Source organism: Pelodiscus sinensis, chromosome 3 (assembly GCF_049634645.1).
Source record: "Pelodiscus sinensis isolate JC-2024 chromosome 3, ASM4963464v1, whole genome shotgun sequence".
Taxonomy (NCBI): Eukaryota; Metazoa; Chordata; order Testudines; family Trionychidae; genus Pelodiscus; species Pelodiscus sinensis.
Genome location: NC_134713.1, coordinates 68948306 through 68968431, shown reverse-complemented (window position 1 = coordinate 68968431; position 20126 = coordinate 68948306). Strand labels below are relative to the sequence as shown.

The following is a 20126-nucleotide window of genomic DNA, read 5'->3' as shown; positions in this document are numbered from 1 at the left end:
AAAAGCATCGGAGCTCTGGTGGCTATTCTGTGAATAGTAATCAGAACTTTCTTTCGAGATAGCATTCATGCAGCGTGGACACTCTTTGTACAAAAGCACATCACTTCTGTAGCATGGATGCACTCTTGCACAAGAAGTTTTTGTGGAAGATCTTTTCCGCAAAAAGCTTCTTGTGCAAGAAGTCTGCAGTGCAGATGTAGCCTGTGATATTTTTTCTGCCAACATATCGTAGTAATAGTTGTGCTGGAAGCACCTGTATTTTAGTAGACTTAGCACAGGACTGGATGTTGGAGGACTGAATTTTCTTTCAAACTCTAGCCCCATCATGCCAGTGTAACAAATCACTTGGCCTTTTTATGCCTTCGATTAACCCAATTGTTTTTAATATGAATTTGGTAGACAGATGATCTGCCGTCAAGTATTTAACACATGTAAAGTCTTTCTAACAATACACAAAGGTATTATCTGAGGCAAATAAAACTTCACATCTTGATTTTTTTTAACTCAGTCCAATTGATGCGCTTGTCATATAATTGATTTATATTGCTTCAAGCTCAATGAGCAATGTGGTCAAAATTAAACCCTCCCCATCCTATTATCCTACCTGTTTGTCAAAGGCTGGGAATGGGTAACAAGGGTGGGATCATCTGATCATTCTATTCATTCCCTGTGGGGGCACCTTCTCTCTTTCTTCAGAAGAAGTTGGTTCAATAAAAGATATTACCTCACTCACCTTGTCTCTCATATGTCCTGGGACTAACACAGCTACAGCAACACTGCAATATATTTCATCTTCTTATACTCCCTCTCCACCAGTCCTCAAGACTGCACCAACAAGCTTCTTATCCCTGCTAATGTTTTACTTACCTTCTACCCTCCTCAGCAGATCTCTGGCACATCGCTCCCAATCCCGTCCATAAGACACTCCACCAGAGGCCTCAGACTCCATTCCACAATACACAGGTTTGAGACTTCATAGCCCCAATACACCCCCCACATTTCTTCAGCCAGTCTCCCATGTTCCCTTTATCTAGATCCAGCATCTCCCATTGCTCTCCAGGACAGCTTCATATCCTTCCCCTGTCACCTAGCCCCCTACCCAGCTAGCTCCGCACCCTACCAGAGACCTACCTACATATGACACCCCCCCCCAACAGTTCCTTGTACTTTCAGGTGATCCCATCAGAGTTCAGTGTTACCCATTCCCGTCAGTCTCTTTCAGAACTTGCTACCCCACTATAGCCACTCCTCAGTTAATACCCTCGACCACCATGTCTTTTTGAAGAAACTCCCTCATCCCCCAGCCAGTCTCTTGTACAGAGAGCTGGCTACAGCCTTCTTCTCCCTTAGCCATGCTTTCCAGAACTCAGCCCCCGCCCCAGCAAACCAAAAGCTAAATCTCCTCTGTGCATGTACCCACTGGAGCTATGCCACCATTAATTCCTATGGCTGGACACTCCAGAGGTTGGAAATGGATAACAGGAGAGGGATCATTTGATGATTACCTGTTCTGTTCACTCCCTCAGGGGCATCTGGCATTGGCCACTGTTGGAAGACAGGATCCTGGACTAGATGGATCTTTGGTCTGACCCAGTATGATCGTTTTTCTGTTTTCAGGAGGCTTCACACTTTCCCCAGGGCTGTTGAGGCAACCCAGGGCCACAGCTATTCTGGGTTTCAATCCAGAGATCCTATAATAAGCAGCTATGATCTGCTCTTCAAGACTCTTTGCTCCCCTGAACCACTTACTACCAACCACACAGTGCCAGACCGAGCCATACTTGTGCCCCGGGCAGCAGGCACGTAGCGCATATGTGGCCCTGCCTCTGGGCACGCAGCCCCTGATTGACATGGTAAGGGGCGCCACGCCCCCAGGTGAGTGGCACATGCGCAGCAGCCCCCCCCCCCCCCCGCCCTCGGGCGCACGGCACCCCTTACCACTTTAATCAGGCGCCCCCCATAGGTTGGTGCCCTGGACACGGGCAGCTGCCCGCCTAGCCCTCGCTTTAATCCTGCCCTGCAACCACAACCCTCAGATTAGGCTCCTGCAAGCAAATCTCCTGCAGTGTTCCACTATCCAGGCCCTGCACCTGTGAGCCCTGTGTCTGCTGTATACCTCCAGAATCTCCCCTTACTTTTGAGGTCAGCCTCTTTCTGCTTCTTACAGACCTTCCCACTGGAATCTAACCTGCTCCTTGTAGTTCCCACCGGAACCTCCTTCTCTTGTCAGCCTCTGTTCCCTCAAACTTCAGTACATTTTCTCTCTACTTTTAGCCTATGAGATAAAACTCATTGCTACTCTCACCTGTGTCTCCTTCTTGATGCTGCTTCAAATTACCCTGGTATTCATTTATGAAAGTCCAACTCCTTCCCAAATGAGTTTGCTTTCTGTTTACCCCTCTCAGTACCTTTCAATGGCCTAACTAGGACTCCCACTGACTCTGGTTAACCGAATCACTTGCTGACATGAAATATATTTGAATATTATTAATTATTTGTATTACCATTGCACTTAGGACCCAAACTACATTGTGCTAGACATTGTAAAAAGTCAGACCAAGATGAGAATCTCTGCCCCAAAGAGCTTACAATGTACGTATAAAAGAAGAGACCAACGACAGATACAGACAAATGGGGAATACACGGAAACAATGAAACATTATTGGACAGCATGATTTGCAGTTCTCAAAACACCAGCAGCCTAACTTATCAAGATTTTGTAGTCACTCTAGAAAACAAGCGTTTTTAGAAAGGATTTGAAAGAGGAAAATAAGGTCCTCCGAAGCACAAGAAACACTATCGGAGAAAACACAGTGCTGCTTGTTTGAAAATTTAGTAAGTGGCTGATGGAGGCTGGAATTAAGGAAACTAGGCATCAACATCTCAATAATGGATGACAGAGGATATAAGGGGTGGTGATAGGCCGTGAAAATCCTTTAAAACGAAGACAGGTAGCTTATAATTTATATGAAAAAGTAGAGAGCCAGCGGAGGGATCCAAAGGAGGGGTGACATAGTCAGTCTTTTCAGCTGGAGGTATTATATATTCTTACTCTGTTTTTTTCTGGCCTAATATAAAATATGTATAAGAGTCATAAAGATTTCATAGATTTATATTTTATAGGCATATTATGTGTGAGCTCATATGGTCTGCTAAATCTTGCTTGACTTGGCAATGATTCTTTTTTATTTGTAATAAGAATATTTATCAGTGTTGTGTTTTAAAGTGCACAGAGTCTTCGGCTTGGATAGACACTATATTAAATCTAAATGAATATTGGCTTAACTATATGGAATTTTACTGTATATGTGAGTTTATTTATTCTGTTTTCCCAAGCAACTCTGGTAAAATATTGGGAAGCATAAATATGGTCCCATCTGTGATTTCCACCAGGTATCCTGATTATAATTGTTCTATACATATGTATATTTTGGTAAAGAACATGTTTTTTTGGAACACAAATCACCATCAATGTTCAAGTTCTTTATCACACTGAATATTTTAGTTCCTTTTTTAAAGTTGCCCCTTACTCTCAACTTATCAAGTCAAAATAATAATTCTGAAGTGAAGCATCCTGGCACATGTACTTGTGTATAATTTCTGAAACTATATTAGCCTCAGTCCATACAATCCTTTTCCATGCAATAATTTCCTGGTTTCAGGCACCTATGCACATGAACAGCATCAGGCCTCCAGAGAAGGCTTTCAGAAATGCACAAGCCACCATTCCTCTTCACAGAGTTTTACTTACAATGATCTTTGAACTTGGAAAGAAAGATCAGAAAATAAAAAATATCAGAAAATATCACCCATTTGAATGCATATGGGATCCAATCTTCTGATCTTGTCACAAGTTTTAAAATATTATTGAATGTCCTTTGTGTAGCTACCATGCCCTAGAGACCAGATTAAGGCAATCCTGGACCTAGACACTTGATACATCCCCTGAGCTTTGTTCCCACTGGAAGGGCTGGTGGCATGGGAACCGCCTTCCCAAAGAAGCAGGAGCATTGACATAGAGCCCCCTTCTGTTCTCCAGAAGTAATATCAGATCCTCCCACTCCTCAGGAATACATGAGGTTCCCATGCCTTTTGTGAAGAGGCTGGTGTGCCAGAAGGCTTACCACTCCCAAGTATATACCCCATATGTCTGGGGGTGGGATGGATCCACTGTACTCTTCTGCCTCTACAGAGGTGTGGCTAATCTGAGCCTGAGAAGGAGCCAGAATGTAATAATGAAAATTGTCAAAGAGCTATACCAGCCCCCATTAGCTACTCTCCCACTCCCCGCACCTCCCACCTTCCAGCAGCTCTGTCAATCAGCACTAGGGATGCAAATGCTTATCGGATAGTCGACACATTAGTCAACTAGTAGCTTACTCCCCGCCCCCATACACACACTTGTTCCCTCTTTCTGATAGAGGCAGTAAGGGAGGGGAAGAGGAGAGGATGCTTCAAAGTGGCAGTACCATGTGGAGCCCGGGGCCAGATCCCAGGCTTCACATGGCACTGCTGCTTTGAAACACCGCATGCAGCCCAGGGGACTCCCCAGCTGGCTCTGGGCTGAATTCAGTATTTCAAAGTGGCAGCACCAAATGAAGCCCAGGGTCAGCTGGGGACTCCCCCACTGACCTCGGGGCTCCATGTAGCTCTGTCACTTTGAAACACTGCAAGGAGTACAGGGCCAGTGAAGGACTGCATGAGCCCGCACTGGCCCTGGGCTCCCCGCAGCACTTTCGCCTTTTAAGTGTAGCAACAACCCTGGGACTGTTGCTATACTTCAAAGGCAGAGGCACCCTGATCGACTAATCGAATAGTCAATGCAAATTGCATCGACTGTTCAATTAGCCAATTAATCTAAATGTAACATACCTAATCAGCACCGCCCCCTCTCCCAGTACCTCCCACTTGCTAAGATCAGCTGTTTCACTGCATGCAAGAGGCTTTGGGAGAGAGGGGAAGAGTGAGGGTGTAGCAGGCTCAGGGGAGGCAGTGGGAAGGGATAGGGGCCATAGGGGAAGGAGACAGGGCTTTGGGCAGAGACGGTGTTTAAGCAGTGAGTACTCCCAACACACTGGAAAGTTGGCACCAGTAGCTCTAGCCGAGGATTCAGTGCCTATGCAAGGAGTTGCATATTAACTTCTGAAGAGCTGTATGCAACTCCAGAGCTACAGACTGGCCACTCCAATCTGCAATATAGGGTGTGTCTAAACTACATGGCTCCATCAATGGAGCCATGTAGATTAGGCTGATCGGCAAAGGGAAATGAAGCTGCGATTTAAATAATCTCAGCTTCATTTAAATTTAAATGGCTGCTGCGCTGAACCAACGAACAGCTGATCAGCTGTTTGTCGGCTCAGCGCGCTAGTCTGGACGCTCCCGCACTGACCTGAAAGCCCTTTATCGACCTCCCCATTATGCCTCGTAGGATGAGGTTTACCGGGGAGGTCGATAAAGGGCTTTCATGCCGGCAGGGGAGTGTCCAGACTGCCCCGATCTGCTGACAAACAGCTGATAGGCAGAGCGGAGCAGCCATTTAAATTTAAATGAAGCTGCAATTATTTAAATCGCGGCTTCATTTCCCTTTGCTGAACAAACAAATCTACATGGCTCCGTCGACGGAGCCATGTAGTTTAGACGTACTCACAGAGTCCTCTGCTGGAGTGTTGTTGATAGGGTGGGTCTTTGTATTAACATCACACCAAGATGGTTGAAGTATCACGCAGAGCTCTTTCAGGGTGTATATCGGAGCCCACAAACATCACTGCATTAGTTACACTTAGGTCATATTTCCCATCTTTTCTTCAAAAGACAACGTCTAAGAAACAATCTTTTTTTAAAATTAAAATTTAGAATTTGTCTGTGTGAGAAAACTAACCAGCAGAGCTAGACTGGTCAGTTGATCCGTGACTGCTCCAGAACAAAATTATTTGGTTCTGATAATTATTCTTCTGCAGAGCTGGTCAATTTGTCCACAATTTCTGCATTCAGAATTTTGTTTCCTCAGCAACTATTGGGGGCGAGAGGAAAGTGCAAACCTGCAAACACTTAGGCCCAGATTCATAAAGGAACTTAGGTGTTGCAACACCTCACTTTTAGGCATCTACGGCTATGTCTACACTCGCGGCTTCTTGCGTGAAAAATATGCAAATGAGGCTAAGTGAGGAATATCGCAGAACCTCATTTGCATACCTAATGAGCCACCATTTTTGCAGAAGAGACAGAAGAAAATAATCAGTGTAGCGGCATTGTGCAAAAGGGTTTTCCTTGCGAAGAAGGGGCAATGTAGACAGCTCCTTCTGGAGCAAGAGCCTCTTCTGCAAAAAGTGGCGGCTCATTAGGTATGCAAATGAGGTTCTGCGATATTCCTCGCTTAGCCTCATTTGCATATTTTTCACGCAAGAATCCGCGAGTGTAGACATAGCCGTAGATGCCTAAAAGTGAGGTGTTGCAACACCTAAGTTCCTTTATGAATCTGGGCCTAAGTATTTGCAGGTTTGCACTTTCCCCTCACCCCCAACAGTGGCTGAGAAAACACAAAATTCCATGCTTAGTCTCATTTGAATATTTCTCACGCAAGAAGCCGCAAGTGTAGACATAGCCTACACGTATATCTATACTGCAGGACAAAGTTGAATTAAGATATGCAACTTCAGTTATGCAATTAATTAGCTGAAGTCAAAGTAGCTTAACTTGGCTTTTGGCACAGTTTACACTGCAGGAAGTCAAAGGAAAAAGACTCTTCCTTTGAATTCCCTCAATCCTCATGAAATGTGGGTTACCGGAATCAACAGGAGCACCCCTCTCTGTTCGAATTAGGTATCTTAATTAGACTGCTAATTTGACCCCTGGAAGATCAACAGAAGCAGCTTTCATCTTCCTATGCAGTGTAGACATACCCTAAAAGATCAGTGAAACAGTGGGATCCTCAAAGTCTGAGTTAAGTGCCCAGACTCCTTTTATAATTTAGAATGCAACCAACCAGGGGTGGCCTGTCAATGTAGGTGAACTAGGCGTCGCCTAGGGTGCCAAGATAAAGGGCTGTTAATGGCTTTGGAGGTAGGGGCGCCGATCGCAGTTTCGCTTAGGGCGCCAGTTGCCGGCAGCTCACCTAGGGCTGCTCCTGCAACCAACAAAAGCTAGAATGCTAAATGAGGAGCTGCCTAACCTAGCCAAGGGGTGATGCCAATGAGACAAGTGTGTTCTAAACCTCATCATTCTCTGACAGGTGGCACCTACTTCTGCTAGTGACCCACAGCTGGGAACCCTTCACCTGGACTTAGGCAACCTCGTCAATTCTTGCAAGAATGAGTTAAGCAACTGCCTTATCCCATGCAAAATGATGGCACTTCAGCCTGGTTTTAGAGCACTCACCTGGGAAATCTGGCTTCAATTTTCCCCTCTGGCAGAGCAGAAACAAGAATTTGAAGGAGGTATTACCTATCTTTGAGAAGAGTACTTTAATGCCTGAGCTATGGGATATCCTGATGTGAGAGTCCCTCAGTCTCTCCTCTTGAAATTGTTCCATTGTGTATAATTCCTTAATTACTTAAGTTATTGGGCCAGAAAAAGAGAAAGAGAGAGAGAGAGAGAGAGAATGAGAATATGACTCTACAGTCAAGTGGTTAAGGCATCCATCCTGGGAGATAAGAAACCCATGCTCCAGATACCCCCGACCCCTACCTGTCCAAGGATTTCAGAAACCATGAAGGAGACAGCAGTGTGCATGCTTGGACGTAGAAATTTAGGCATTAAGAGGACTGTTTCTCTGAAAACATAGATGCTGAGTGACTTCAGAATTCTATTTGGACCAGCAGGAGCTCTATTGATTGCAGTGGGACCTAAAACTGAGATTTAGGTGCCTAAGTTCATTTGTGAACATGGGACATAATCTGCCTAAAGGAGTAGCCTCAGGTAATTTTTAGGTTATTGGAAGATCTGACCCTAAAATAGTCTGAGGAACCCTATTATCAATTGCTGAAGAGACCAACTGAATTCCCAACTTAGGGTTTGGCAGGAAAGTGAAGGAGTAGCTGATTTTCAAATATTTTCTTGAAAATTCTACATGTACTTAAAATTATTAAGCCTTTTTCTACATTTAAGTACTAATCTGAAACTTTACATATATAAATACTGGCATCCAAACTTGCTAACACTTGAGCATGTGAGTAAATTTACTCCTCTGAGAAGAATCTCTGAAGTCGGGCATACAATTAACATTATCAACTCCAAATAAGATACTGAAGTTTAAAAAAAAAGATAAACTTTCCCAATGAGTTTTTTTCTGATTAAATTTTCATAAGGCACAAATGTATAATTGCCTGAGCAGTGCCTAAAACTTATGCCCTAATAAATCTGTTAGTCTCTGAGGGAGTGTCTATACTAGGAAATTATTTTGAAAAACCAATTTCAAAATAACTCCCAAAATAACTATTTCAAAGTAAGTGTTATTCCTCATGGAAAGCAGGAGTTATTATTTTGAAATAACCTTATTTTGAAATAACAGGCTTGGTTGTTTGGATACTCCACTTGTTATTTTGAAGTAAGGGGAGTTATTTCAAAATAACTTCCTAGTATAGGCCAGCACTAAGGTGCCACTGGATTCCTTATTGTTGGGTTTTGCTTCTTTGTTTTTTAAGTTATGGTGATTCTTCAATTTTTTCCTCAACGTCCCTTATCGTCATCCCATTTTACAGACTACAGTAATGAGATGTAAGGATATGATGTAACCATACATCCCCTCCGTTTAGTCTGACATAATACAAGGTCAGTAATAAACACAGAAAGGATATGCATTCTAACCCATACCAGCCCTTTTCAAGTGAATAACATATAGTTTTCTAAATCAACATACATTCCAAAATATGTATACACTGTAGATTCTGACAATTGACATTCCAGAATGTTGTCATTCCAGTCATGTTGGTTATTCGTAAGTACTCTCCAAGTTAGAGCATATAACAAAATAGTTATTTGTTAAGCCATAATAGTTTGAGAGAGTGGTAAACTTCTGAGTTCAACATCAGTTCTGAAAATCATTACAGTATAGTTAATCACTCCTATGTGCTCCTGCACATTGCTGCAATCTGATGTGTTTCCTTTTCAGAACAAAGTTTTAAAATAAACTATATATAAATAACTGCGGGGGGGGGGGGGGGGAAGGAGAGAGATGACTGTCACTTACAAACTAGCAAAAGCAACAAAATTCCAAGTTTAATTAAACTCTTAACTTGCTCCCCTGAACCTAAGTATTGCTGCACATATTGTAACTCACTGTTATTTTTAAGCCTCCCAAACACAATGGATGAGAAAGGAACATAGTTTCAGCTTTAAATTTGAACTCCCCTGCTTTTGTTAGTATGTGTCACAACCTTAACATTATCTCAACTGCAGACTTTTATCTGTGAATATCTAAGTCCTGTCTGGTGGAAAACTAATTACTGAGCCACTGAGAGCTTCATAATGTCCTGCATTTAAGTCCTGAACATCATACATAATGCATAGGAAGCAGGCTCTGCACTCTGATTACAGAACACTGTCATTAAGTGAGCAAATTAAAGATGTGAATAATTCACTGGCTGAGCTTATTGTCAGTGCTGCATTGTGAAATTAGAATTTCTAATAAGTACTGCAATTTTTAACCCAATTAACACAGAGAACATCTTGAGTCTGATTAGTACAATAAAAATTATTACCTTATTCTTTTGCTTCACAACAGCCAAATTAAATACTGTACTTAATTATGCAGCATTCATTGCGTCTCTGTTAAAATAAAAAAAACCCTACTATTCTTTAATACGAGTACTAGTCTTTAGGCTGAAATGGAAAAAGACAGCACATGCAAATGTAGCTCAATTCCTTATTACAAAGTTGGTTTTTAAAAAAAAAAAAAAAAAACACTTTGCAGATCAGTTTTAGCACCAGCTGTAAACCATGATGTCACTCCTGAAGTCTGCTTTGGAAACAAATATCGAACAAACAGCACAGAAATAATTGACTAAGTAATCCTTCCAAACGGACTACGAATATGTTGCACTTTAACTTTTTCCTCTGGGTTTCTTTACACACAGGTAAAACACATTTTGCCACTTACTGGTTTGAAACTGCAAATATATCCCGTTTCAAAAGAAAGTTTAGGAAACGTGATTACTAAAAGATTCTTACCTCGGGTGCCTATTTGGCACGGGATAGATTACATTATCTCCTTTCATCCTAGAAGGGAGACAGGGAGAGAAGTCCCACTGAACATGCAGCATGTTGATCCTCCCCACGCACGGCGCCTGCTGCCATGTTAAATAAAGAAAATGATCTTTTAGGTTGCAGCTTTTGTCTTCAAATATTTTCTCCCGTTGCTTTTTTTTTTTTTTTTTTTAATATCAAGGATCCCAGAAACAGGGCACGTCTGGCAGTGGCCACCGCTGGATGCAGCTGCAGCAATGTGATCTTCCTCCTAATCCTGTTTCATTTCCAGCTCCTTTTCCAGCCCCATCCTGGGGAACTTTAATCACCGACCGAGCACGAGTGAAAAGGATAAGATGGCATTACAATGATGAGCTTTCTTTATAAAGACAGTGACTGTAGCAACCACCTTACTTCTTCGTCTAGATATTTGAGCCTGTGCGTGTGAGCGAAAGAAAAAAAAATAAAGGTGCCCTGAAAACCAGACAGACACAATGTATAGAGAGAAAGAGAGGAAACAGAGACTGAGAGAGGGAGGGGGGGCTGTCAATGCAGATAAATTTGCATATGGAAATCAGGGTTATCCTGGGTACAGTTTTATTTAACCGTGATGTACGTTTGTTTGTTTTTTAAATTGGATAGGAATTTAAACAAGGAAAGGGAGAGATTCTTGCAAACCCCAGAGTAAAAGCAGCTTTTTAGTCACCACAGAGTTTTTAATAACCCCACAAGCTGCAGCAGCAACAGCAGAACTTTTTGGTAACTTTCCGGTTGGGAGCAAAAGTTGCGTGCACTTCTAGTGATTTCCATTGAAATGCCAGGAAGAAAGCGTTTCGTAATTAACAAAAACAAGACAATCCATAATAATACAATAATTAGATAAGTGAACAATCACTTACAGGCTGCACAATGCTAACCTTAATACAGCTGTCTCACGCACAGAGTTTGGACGGTTTTAAGACTTTCGCATAGTGCACCATAATGACTGATTAATCAAGAGCTTTCAATTAATAACAATGGCAAGCTCCGACCTGATTGTTGTATTTGTCAGGCACTTTTGTGCCTATTGGTTGAGAACTTGTTTGCGGTGTTCTACTGGATGGGCACAGAAGGGACAGGAGAAGATTAATTTTGGCTGGCATGGGAAAGGGTTGGGAACCGCTGTGCAGGAAGGGCTGATGGGAAACGTAGATTGGGTGAAAGGGTTTGGGAGCTAATATGAAAAGGGGTAATAGGAGAGAAGATCTCTGGGTTAGTAGGGATGTATGAAAGTAAGTACTAGTTTGGGAGAAGGATTAACTGAAATGTAAGGGAAGGAGACTGAAGAATGGGCATTTGGCAAGAATTGGAAAGGTGTGAGAAAAAGGGAAAGGAGATGGCTGGAAGGAAGTTTGGTGAAAGCTGTCGAGGATTTTGTGAGGAGGATTTGGCTCTGGCTTTGGCTCTGGCAAGAAAAGTGTAAGGAAGAGAAGCTGGTAGGAGAAAAATAGGAGGTGGAAGGAGCACGGGAAATCATAGGTATGGAACAGGAAAGGATTGGTTGGTAGTGAACATGAGGAAATGTTGGCACGAGGCTGGCAGGGGATGTGGTTAGAAGTAGTAGGGATAGTGTGCGTAGAGAGGGGTTGTTGGCTGAGAGGGATTGCTAGCCAACCATGTTAGGGATGTCTGGGAGGGTGATGGAGAATGGTAGGCGAGTGGGTGAATGGCAAAAAATATTGGTCGCTGGCTGTAAATAAATAGTTGTTATGTATATAAAGGTTTCAGAGAGTTAACCCTGTGAGTCTGTAGTCCTGCAGCACCTTTGAGACTAATAAAAATGTAGATGGTATCATGAGCTTTTGTGGGCACAACCCACTTCTTCAGATGAATGGAGTTAAGGAGTCCAGGGTACACATAAATACATTTACCCTTATCTACATTTTTCTTTTTTAGTCTCAAAGGTGCCACAGGACCATTCATTGTTTTGTTTTTTATTATTATTTTGTCATGGAAATGTAATAGAATGGATGGCTGAGGGAGAATGTGTGGTAACTGTGGGAGGGGAGCTTAAGGTGCAATTGGTGGGGGGGGGCAAGAGTTTGTGTGGTGGTAATTCAGGGAAGAACCTTGAGAAGCAGGATTTTGATGGGTGGCTGTCAGCATGAAACATGAGACTGGCTGTTTGGGAATAAAGAGCTGTATGGATGGGAGACTGATTGGGAATATGGTGGACAGTTGACAAGGAATTTGGAAATGGATGGATGGGAAGAGAAGAAAAAAATGTTCTCCTTAATGTCTAATGATCGGACAAGAAGGAATGGGATGATCTCCTGAAGTTCCTTCCAGTTCTATGATTCTCTGATATCTGAAGGGGGGTTCCACAGAGGATGCAGCTAGGCAGTTTTCTGTTGTGGCAGGTGACAGAACAAGGAGCAATATTCTTAAGTTGCAGTGGAGAAGGTCCAAGTTGGATATTAGGAAAAACTATTTCACACCGTGGATTGTGAAGCACTGAAAGGGTTGCCTTAGGGAAGTAGTGGAATCTTCACTTTACAGTTTTTTTTAAAGCCAGGCTTGACAAAGCCCTGGCTAGGATGATTTAGTTGAAGTTGGTCCTGCTTTGAGTAGGGGATTGGACTATATGACCTCCTGAGGTCTATTCCTATCCTAATCTTCTATAATTCTGTGATTTCTTTAGTAATTTTTCCAGGTCCATTTTTGACAATCAATAATCCTTCCAGCATAGGAGTGGACAGTTTATTTCTTATATTTAAGTGACTGCTGCACTGTGACTTACAAGTAGGGAACCTGTGGGAGGCTGCTAAATCCATTCACTGCACCATCCATCCCCATCCCTTGACCCCCAAGCCACAGGAGATCCCAGAAGGAGAGTGTACTACACACATGCCCACAAAAGTTGCTCCTGCATGGACACTAGTGACAGTGGCAACTGCTGGGGAGGAACACAAGCGGGGCACTGGTCATTTGATTTTTATCTCATGTAACACCTCCCCATGCCAACCGTCACCCCCAGGGGAAAGCCCTGCCTCTTCCCACTCTTACTTCACACTATCCCTACCACTTCTTGCTCACTCTCGTGTCACTCCTTCTCCCAAACCCCATTCCATTCCCTCCCAACCTCATCTCTAGTGATGTGGCTCAGTGGACTAGTGGCTGGTGTTGGCAGCAAGGGTCACCCCCCCCCCCCACTTACTAGTGGCAATGAGGGGGAGAGCGGAGCAATCTAGCCCCAGTCTGTCTGCTTCCCTGGCGGCAGTTCCACTCTTTCTCCCAGCTCCCTCCACAGTGACGTGGCTGGGAGCAGGAGAAATGGAGCAGGGTGGGCCCAGGTTGAGTGCATGGCATCCTTGCTGCCAGCTCCAGGTCCCTTGCTTATCCCCTGGGCCTCATGGTGATCCCCCAAAGTGTGGTGCTCAGGGCAGTTAATGAACCAGGCTCTGGCTGCTGACCCCTTGTCCCTCCCCCCATGGCACAGGGGGCGGGCAAGCAGTCCTTTGTGCCCCAAAAGAAAAGTTTAAATTTGGACCCTGGTACACCCAAAGAAGAGTTCAAAATTGTCCCGGGCTACTGACTAGGGTTGCCAGATGATTTCAACAAAAATACTGGACACACTTGACATTACATCACATTCTACATTACATCTTATTTAGAAAATACTGGACATTTATGTTTTCTCATTTATATTTTCTCAATTTGTTTCCTGAACAGAAAGCTCAAATACTGGACTGTCCAGTTCAAAACCGGACACCTGGCAACCCTACTATTGACACCAAAGAATTCAAAACTGGAAGTGGAGAACCCCACTTGCCACCAGCTGATAGGAAGGAGTCCTCAGTGGGAGAATTCTCTTCTCTGTCCCCACCTAGGCTGTGTCCAGACTCCATGCCTCCGTCGACGGAGGCATGTAGATTAGCCAGATCGGAAGAGGGAAATGAAGCCGCGATTAAAATAATCGCGGCTTCATTTAAATTTAAATGGCTGCCCCGATCTGCCGATCAGCTGTTTGTCGGCAGATCGGGAGAGTCTGGACGCGATGCCCCGACAAAGAAGCCTTTCTTCATCGACACAGGTAAGCCTCGTGAAACCAGGTTTACCTGTGTCGATGAAGAAAGGCTTCTTTGTCGGGGCATCGCGTCCAGACTCTCCCGATCTGCCGACAAACAGCTGATCGGCAGATCGGGGCAGCCATTTAAATTTAAATGAAGCCGCGATTATTTTAATCGCGGCTTCATTTCCCTCTTCCGAGCTGGCTAATCTACATGCCTCCGTCGACGGAGGCATGGAGTCTGGACACAGCCCTAGGGAATTGTAGACTCCCTGGCAGGCCTGGCCTTAGAGCAAGAAGGGAAATGTGGTTGCCTTGGGGCCCCACACCATAAGGGCCCTGTGCTGCTTGGTACCTGCCCATCTGCTCACTGCCCTGGCTGGAAGCCACCTGGCTGCGGGGTACAACCAACTGCAGTGTGCTGTCTTGGGCCCGCAAACACTTTGGCTATGTCTACACTGGCGTGATTTTGTACCAGAAATATGCAAATGAGGCTAAGTGTGGAATATTGCAGAGCCTCATTTCCATATCTAATAAGCTGCCATTTTTGCAGAAGAGGCTCGTGCACCAGAAGGAGCTGTCTGCACTGCCCCTTCTTCCGCAAGAAAAATCCTCTTGCGCAATGTCGCTACGCTGATTATTTTCAGGAATAAGGGCATTGCGCAAGAGGGTTTTTCTTGCGCAAGAAGGGGCAGTGTAGACGCTCCTTCTGGCGCAAGAGCCTCTTGGGCAAAAATGGTGGCTCATTAGATATGCAAATGAGGCTCAGCAATATTCCACCCTTAGCTTCATTTGCATATTTCTGGCACAAGATCGTGCCAGTGTAAATATAGCCTTTGTTTGGGCCTGCTCCCTGGTGCTACTTCACAGTGTGGACCTAACTATAGGGCCAAGGGGGAAGGATCCTCCAGCTGCATTGCATAGCGTGGTGTATGGGGGGGTTTCCTGATAGGTAAATGTTTTTAGGGATTTTACAGACAGGTCCAATTTTAGCTCTTTTAAATGGTCAGACTGCAAATTTACTGGCAGTTGGCAACCCTGCTGCGAGTGCGAGTAGCAAGGTGAATGAATGAGTGCAGGAACGTAGGGGTAGCTGGGAGAGGGTAGTGTGAAATACCGGCTTTGGCAGGACATTTGTAGGCAGCGATGGATGTGATCGCCAGCTAGTGGAGGGTCGGCTGCCCGAGGCACTGGCTGGTGGGGAGTAGCACAGAGCCCTAGGGGAGGCACGACAGGAGCAGAATGCTGAGGGGGTGGAGGTAGCGAGGGAGGGGGCTGAATGGCACAGAGGCTGGGGGTGGGGTGATTGGGGCCAGGGGTGCAGAGCCCTGGGCTGGCAGCAGAGCTGTGGGGAAGGCTGGCAGCACAGGCAGAGCCTAGAAGGGTGACGGGGGGGGGGGGGATGGAGCCCGCCAGTCCGGGAAGCCGCGTGCGCGGGGCGGGGTGCTTCGCAGGGCAGAGGCGCAACCCGGGAATGCAATTTGCAGACGGCCCCTTCCAGCGCGGGTTTGTCTCTTTAAGTCTCGCGGGCGGAAGGGGAGGTTGGAAAAGCGCGAGCGCTGGCGTCAGAGTGGGCGGAGTCCCATAAGGGCCCTATCCAATGAGAAGGAAGCGGTGCTGGCGCCCCATCCATCGAGCATGCGCAGTCGTGTGATCGTTCGTGCGCGCGGGACATACAGAAAAGCGTTGGGGTTCGGAAGGCGAAGAGGTAAACATTCCGGGACGCTTACGTAGCGCGTGCCCTGCTCTGAGCGCCCCGCGCGTGCATCAGACCCCGGGGCTTGCACTTTCCCCGCCGCACGCGCGTCCCCCCCGTCCCCTGCAGAGAACGCACCGGGCCTGGCCTGCGGTGACTGCAGCGTGCTGGGTTATCCCCGGCACTTGGGGGTGTGGCTTCAAGTGACTAAACCCTTTCCCCTCTAAGTACTGATGCAAAGGCATGTGCAGTCTGTGTGCGGCCTCAGGGTGCATGCCTCATCAGGGTTTGAGAGCCTGCCATAGAAGTAATGATTAGAACTGTTTTTCTGGCAAGTGTGTGTGCCCAACTTATCAAGCTGTGATGGTATTGAAGAAAACCTTCCAGATGCGACCTGATACAGTATTGACTTGCCTGCCTGCCTGCCTTTGCGACCAGACAACTTGTTAGGAAGCAGTAATGAAACTAACAAGTCTCATGTCTGTTGCACTGTGACCATTCAGAAAGCAGTTAGCACTCCAAAATGAATCATAATCATGATGCCAGTTACGCTCATTTGACTGGAGAACAAATCAGCAGCAGAATGAGAGGACTCCAACATGTCAGGAAGTAATGATTGGAGGCAGGAAGAAAGTGGTTTCTTCTCTCTTTGTTGAGAGGTGAATGAAGGAGAAACTTCAAATGTATCATAAACATAGGAACTGGCGTTTGAAACAGAGGATAAAGACTCTCTGTGCCTTGGTAGGAATTGCTACGTTTTTCAGCAGCTGGGGCTAGTCTCCTTCCTAGGATATTGACTCTAAATTGTCTTTTTTGTCATAAAAGCATAAGAACAGCCATACTGGGTCAGACCAAAGGTCCATCTAACCCAGTACCCTGTCTTCCAACAGTGGCCAATGCCAGATGCCCCTGAGGGAGTGAACAGAACAGGTAATCATCAAGTGATCCCTCTCCTGCCCTCCGTTTCCAGCTTCTGACAAACAGAGGCTAGGGACACCATTCCTACCCATCCTGGCTAATAGCCACGGTTGGACCTAACTTCTATGAATTTAGTCAAAAACAGTGAATAGTCCTGTAGATGGTAGATGGTATCATGAGCTTTCCTGGGCACAACACACTTATTCCGATTAATGGAGTTAAGAGGTCCAGGTACAAATAAATATTGGGGAAAATGGGGAAAAGTATTGTCAGTTAGAGTGTCCATGCTAAATGAGGCTACTAGAGAGTCATGATTTAATAGATCTCTATTATATTCCCCCCATAGTCTCCTATTTTCTAAACTGAAAAATCCTAATCTTTTTAATCTCTCCTCATATGGCACCTGTTCCAAACCCCTAATAGTTTTTGTTGCCCTTTTCTGAAATTTTTCAATACAGGCAGTCCCCGGGTTACGTACAAGATAGGGACTATAGGTTTGTTCTTAAGTTGAATCTGTATGTAAGTCGGAACTGGCGTCAGCCGCTGCTGAAACTGATCAGTTTCAAACGCGGCTGAATCTGGACGCCAGTTCTGACTTACATACAGGTTCAACGTAAGAAACCCAGGCGTCCACAAGTCAGCTGCTTCTGAAACTGATCAGTGGCTGATTCCAGGAAGCCTGGGGCAGAGCAACTCTGCCTTGGGCTTCCTGTAGTCAGCTGCTGGTCAGTTTCAGCAGCGGCTGACTTGGGGACGCCTGGGGCAGAGCAGCTGGGGTGCTGCTGGGTTGCTCCAGTAGCGCGGCTCCTTGGCGTTACTGGAGCAACCCAGCAGCACCCCAGCTGCTCTGCCCCAGGCGTCCTGATTCAGCCGCTGCTGAAACTGACCAGCAGCGGCTGAATCAGGACCCCTGGGGCAGAGCAGCTGGGGTGCTGCCGGGTTGGTCCAGCTGCTCTACCCCCGGGGTAGGCAAGAAAAGCCTGGTCTGCTGGGGGGGGGGGGGGCACTAGCTGCACCTCCCCCCCCCAGCAGACCAAGGGGACAGGAGCAAACGAGCAAAGCCGCCCAGGTGGCGGGACTCCCGCCGCCTGGGCGGCTTTTCCCGGTGTCCCTGGTCTGCTGGGGGGGTCCAGCGGCTTTGCTGGACCCCCCCAGCAGACCAGGGAGACCGGGAGAAGCTTTTCTCGCCCCGGAGGACACGGGTGGCGACCCACCGCACGTGAGCTCCGGGGCGAGAAAAGCCCCGTTCGTAAGTGCGCATCCGACATAAGTCGGATCCGCGTAAGTCGGGGATTGCCTGTACAAAATTACCTTTTTTTGAAATGAGGTGACCACTTCTGTTGAATGTAGTATTCAAGATGTGGATTTATATAGAGACAATATTATATCCTCTGTCTTATTCTCTACTCTTAAAATTATTACTGACATTCTGTTTTCTGTTTTTGACTGCTGCTGCAAATTGAGTGGATGTTTTCAGAGAACTATCCACAATGATGCCAAGATCTATCTTGAGTAGCTATAGCTAAATTAGTCCCCAACATTTTGTATGTATAGTTGGGATTATTTTTTTTTCAATGTGCATTACTTTACATTTATCAGCATTAAATTTCATTTGCCATTTTGTTGCCTAGTCACTTAGTTTGGTGAGATCTTTTTGAAGCTCTTCACAGTCTTTGGTCTTAACTAACTTGAGCAGTTTGGTATCATCTGCAAAATTTGCCACCTCACTGTTTACCCCTTTCTCCAGATCATTTATAAATAGGATTGGTCCCAGTACGGACCCTTGGGGGACACCACTAGTTACCTCTCTTCATTCTGAAAACATACCATTTATTCCTACCCTTTGTTTCCTGTCTTTTAACCAGTTATCAGTCCATGAGAGGGCCTTCCCTCTTATTCCAGGACAGCTTACTTTACTTAAGAGCCTTTGGTGAGGAACCTGGTCAAAGGCTTTCTGGAAGTCAAGGTACACTATATACACTGCATTCCCCCATGTCCACATGTTTGTTGATCCCTTCAAAGAACTCTAGCAGATTAGTAAGGCATGATTTCCCTTTACTGAGACCACATTGACTTCCCCCAACAAATTATGTTTATCTATGTGTCTGACAATTTTATTCTTTACTACAGTTTACCCAGTACTGATGTTAGACTTACCGCTCTATCATTGCCAGGATCACCCCCTTGCTCTTTTTAAACATTGGCATCACATTAGGCATCTTCCAGTCATTAGGCACAGAAGCTAATTTAAAGGATTGGTTACAAACCACAGTTAATAGTTCTTCAATTTCCCATTTGAGTTCTTAAGAACTCTTGGGTGAATACCATCTGGTCCTGGTGACTTGTTACTGTTAAGTTTATCAATTTGTTCCAAAACCTCCTCTAAGGACACCTTAATTGGGGACAATTTCTCAGACCTGAGCCATTCTTTTTAGGTGACAAATCTGAGGATCTCCCCAGTATCCTCAGCTGTGAAGACTGAAGTAAAGAATTCATTTAGCTTCTCCGCTATGACTTTATCATGTTTGAGTGCTCCTTTAGCATCTCGATCGTCCAAGGGCCCCTATGGTTGTTTTGTTAGCTTCTTGCTTCTGATGTACTTAAAAAACATTTTACTATTACTTGTTGACTTTTTGACTAGCTGTTCTTCAAACTCCTTTTTGGCTTTTCTTATTACATTTTTACACTTAATTAGACAGAGTTTATGGTCCTTTCTATGTTCCTGACTAGGATTTGACTTCCACTTTTTGAAAGATTTCTTTTTATCAGGACTTTTTGGGTTCTCTTGCTGTGTTTTTAATTTGGGATATACATTTAAGTTGGACCTCTATTATGGTGTCTTTGAAAAGTTTCCATGCAGCTTGCAGATATTTTACTTTTGTCACTTTACCTTTTAATTTCTGTTTAACTAACTTCCTCATTTTTGTATCGTTCCCCTTTCTGAAATTAAACGCCATAGTGTTGGGCTGCTGAGGTGTTTTTCCCACCCCAGGGATGTTAAATTTTATTACATTATGGTCACTATTTCCAAGTGGCCCAGTTATATTTACCCTTTGGACCAGATCCTGCGCTCCACTGGGACTAAATCAAGAATAGCCTTTCCCCTTGTGTGTTCCAGAACCAGCTGGTCCAAGAAGCAGTCACTTAAGGTATGAAGAAATTTTATCTCTGAGCCTGTCCTGAGGTGTGTACCCAGTCAATATGGGGATAGTTGAAATCCCCCGCTATTATGGAGTTTTTTATTTTGATAGTCTCTCTAATCTCCTTTAGCATATCATAGTCACT

The 20126-nt window shown here is 45.0% G+C and overlaps 1 protein-coding gene and 1 long non-coding RNA gene across 9 annotated transcripts in view; one reads left to right on the top strand and one right to left on the bottom strand.

Moving 5' to 3' along the window:
- The window catches only part of LOC102447490 (uncharacterized), a 310387-nt gene extending 299688 nt beyond the window's left edge, over window positions 1-10699 (bottom strand). Inside the window, exon 1 of the long non-coding RNA XR_331701.4 lies at window positions 10165-10699. This is a non-coding gene — a long non-coding RNA (uncharacterized LOC102447490). The remainder of the gene's footprint in view (window positions 1-10164) is intronic.
- Window positions 10700-15795: 5096 nt separating this feature from the next.
- MMS22L (MMS22 like, DNA repair protein) overlaps window positions 15796-20126 on the top strand; it is a 141324-nt gene continuing 136993 nt past the window's right edge. Inside the window, exons 1-4 of one of the 8 annotated variants that reach the window (XM_075923913.1) lie at window positions 15881-15935; window positions 16814-16853; window positions 18707-18807; window positions 19960-19990. The gene's annotated coding sequence lies outside the window, so the exon portion shown is untranslated. The other 7 variants (XM_025182295.2, XM_075923915.1, XM_006118427.4 and 4 more) reach the window with 7 other exon arrangements.